General features: G+C 52.5%; 1 protein-coding gene across 1 annotated transcript in view; it reads right to left on the minus strand.

Annotated features, from left to right (window-relative positions):
* Positions 1-1,953, minus strand: part of CACNG1 (calcium channel, voltage-dependent, gamma subunit 1) — a 15,085-nt gene that overhangs the window by 1,080 nt on the left and 12,052 nt on the right. The window lies entirely within an intron of this gene.

The raw sequence follows: 1,953 nt of genomic DNA on the forward strand, positions 1-1,953 counted from the left end.
AGAAGGTGTATGGTTGGAGGGGTCGGGGGCGGGGAGTCGTTTAAAGGGGGCAGAGCTTCTGTTTGGCAAGATGTAAAGAGCCATGGACAGTGGGTAACATGGTGGAGCTGGACACGTAGAAATAATTAAGGTGGTAAATTTCATGCTGTGTATATTTTACCACATTTTAAAAAAGATCTCACACTTAAATGTTATTTATCTGACTGAGTTGCCAGTCCTGGCTCTGCCACCCCCCTTACCTCGTGGAATCTGATGAATTTTAAAAGTTAAGAAAGTGAACACGTTATGGAACCTCAGGGTTTGACGACCGTTCAGTTCACACCGGTCCCGTGGGAACTAGAGTCGAAGGGACCAGCCTCCAGCCCGGCGCCCCCAGCCCTCTCTGCACTCACTGTTGGCCTGGAAAGATGCAAACACAGTTTCTAACTGCTCAAGGCCACATCCTTAGGATGACCCCCCCCCCCCCCCCCAAAATGTCTGCCTGAGGAAATCCGAGGCTGCCTGAAGACTCTGCTGTTTGTCCAGCCAAAACCTGCCACAGGCCCTGGTCTCCCAATCTCTGTGTGAGGGTCGGCACCTAACTGGATCACCTCCTGTTAGACAACCCCCAGATGGGTTCCCAGGCCCACCCCCTTCCACCCCTGGACAGCCCTTTGCTTCTCTAACTCTACAGAGCCTGCTGCTGCTGCTGCCAAGTCGCTTCAGTCGTGTCCGACTCTGTGCGACCCCATAGACAGCAGCCCACCAGGCTCTGCGGTCCCTGGGATTCTCCAGGCAAGAACACTGGAGTGGGTTGCCATTTCCTTCTCCATTGCGTGAAAGTGAAAAGTGAAAGTGAAGTTGCTCAGTCTCGACTGACTCGTGCGGACCCCATGGACTGTAGCCCACCAGGCTCCTCCATCCATGGGATTTTCTAGGCAAGAGTACTGGAGTGGCTTGCCATTGCCCACCCTAGAAAACTCCTGATCACCTCTGGGCATACAGTTGAGTTCTGTTCCTGCTGCAATAGTGTGTTACTGATTAAAATCTGTCCTGACCACTATACCTGTGGCTTTGTTTATCTCTGGCAGCTCTGATAAAACTTTATTTATGGACACTGAAATCTGAATTTCGTGAAATTTTCACATCATGAAATCTTTTTCCTCTTTGATGTTTCTTAACCATTTAAAACTATAAAAACCATTCTTAGCAAGAGACAGGCCCCAGATTGACCCTCAGCTGGTAGTTTGCTGACCCGTCCCTGCAAAAGGGGCTGGCCACAGCCTCTGGAACAGATCAAGGTAAGGGGCACGGGGTCCTTTCTGCTCACTAGTCTGGCTTTCCATCCCCAAGGGCTGGCTGAATGCAGGGGATTCAAAGGCAGAAGAGTGTAAATTGTGACACTCCAGGTGGCCCTTCGTGTCTAGCTGCTAAGCCCAGCTACCTAATGTTCTCTGCCACAAAAATCCAGCGTCTGAAACCAGACCCTCGTGGCCGGGCAGCTGGAGCCCTGTGTCAGAACTGGGATGCCTCTGGCACTGGCAGCTCTGGAAATAATGCTCCTTGTTTTTCACGCTCTTGCCAATTCAGATGGCCTCTGGTTTCTCCTGAAGACAACCCAGGGCCCAGAGTTAGAAACTGGATTTCAGAGCCTCTAAGTCTCGCCAGTAAACAGACCCTCTGTCCCTGTGTCCCCACAGAAGTCCTCACCATCCCCGGGGCCTATGCCTTCATCTCTCCTCTGGGTCAAGGGGGCCCTTGGGCTGTGTGGTCAGAAACCCAAGCGATCTCTATGCAAGGCCGAGGAAAGGCATGTTTCAGAGTTTTTATTTCAAATCGCCGTCAGACCAGTTAAAAAGTGCTTGTCGGGTCTGCCGGAAGCCAAGGAGGGGATGTCGGGTGACCAGGAAGCAGAGAGGCGCTGGCGGCTCGCACAGCTGAGCACCTGGGGCGGCGGGCAAGCCGCGGAGGAAC

Source organism: Bison bison, unplaced genomic scaffold (assembly GCF_000754665.1).
Source record: "Bison bison bison isolate TAMUID 2011002044 unplaced genomic scaffold, Bison_UMD1.0 scf7180017864371, whole genome shotgun sequence".
NCBI classification, from domain to species: domain Eukaryota; kingdom Metazoa; phylum Chordata; class Mammalia; order Artiodactyla; family Bovidae; genus Bison; species Bison bison.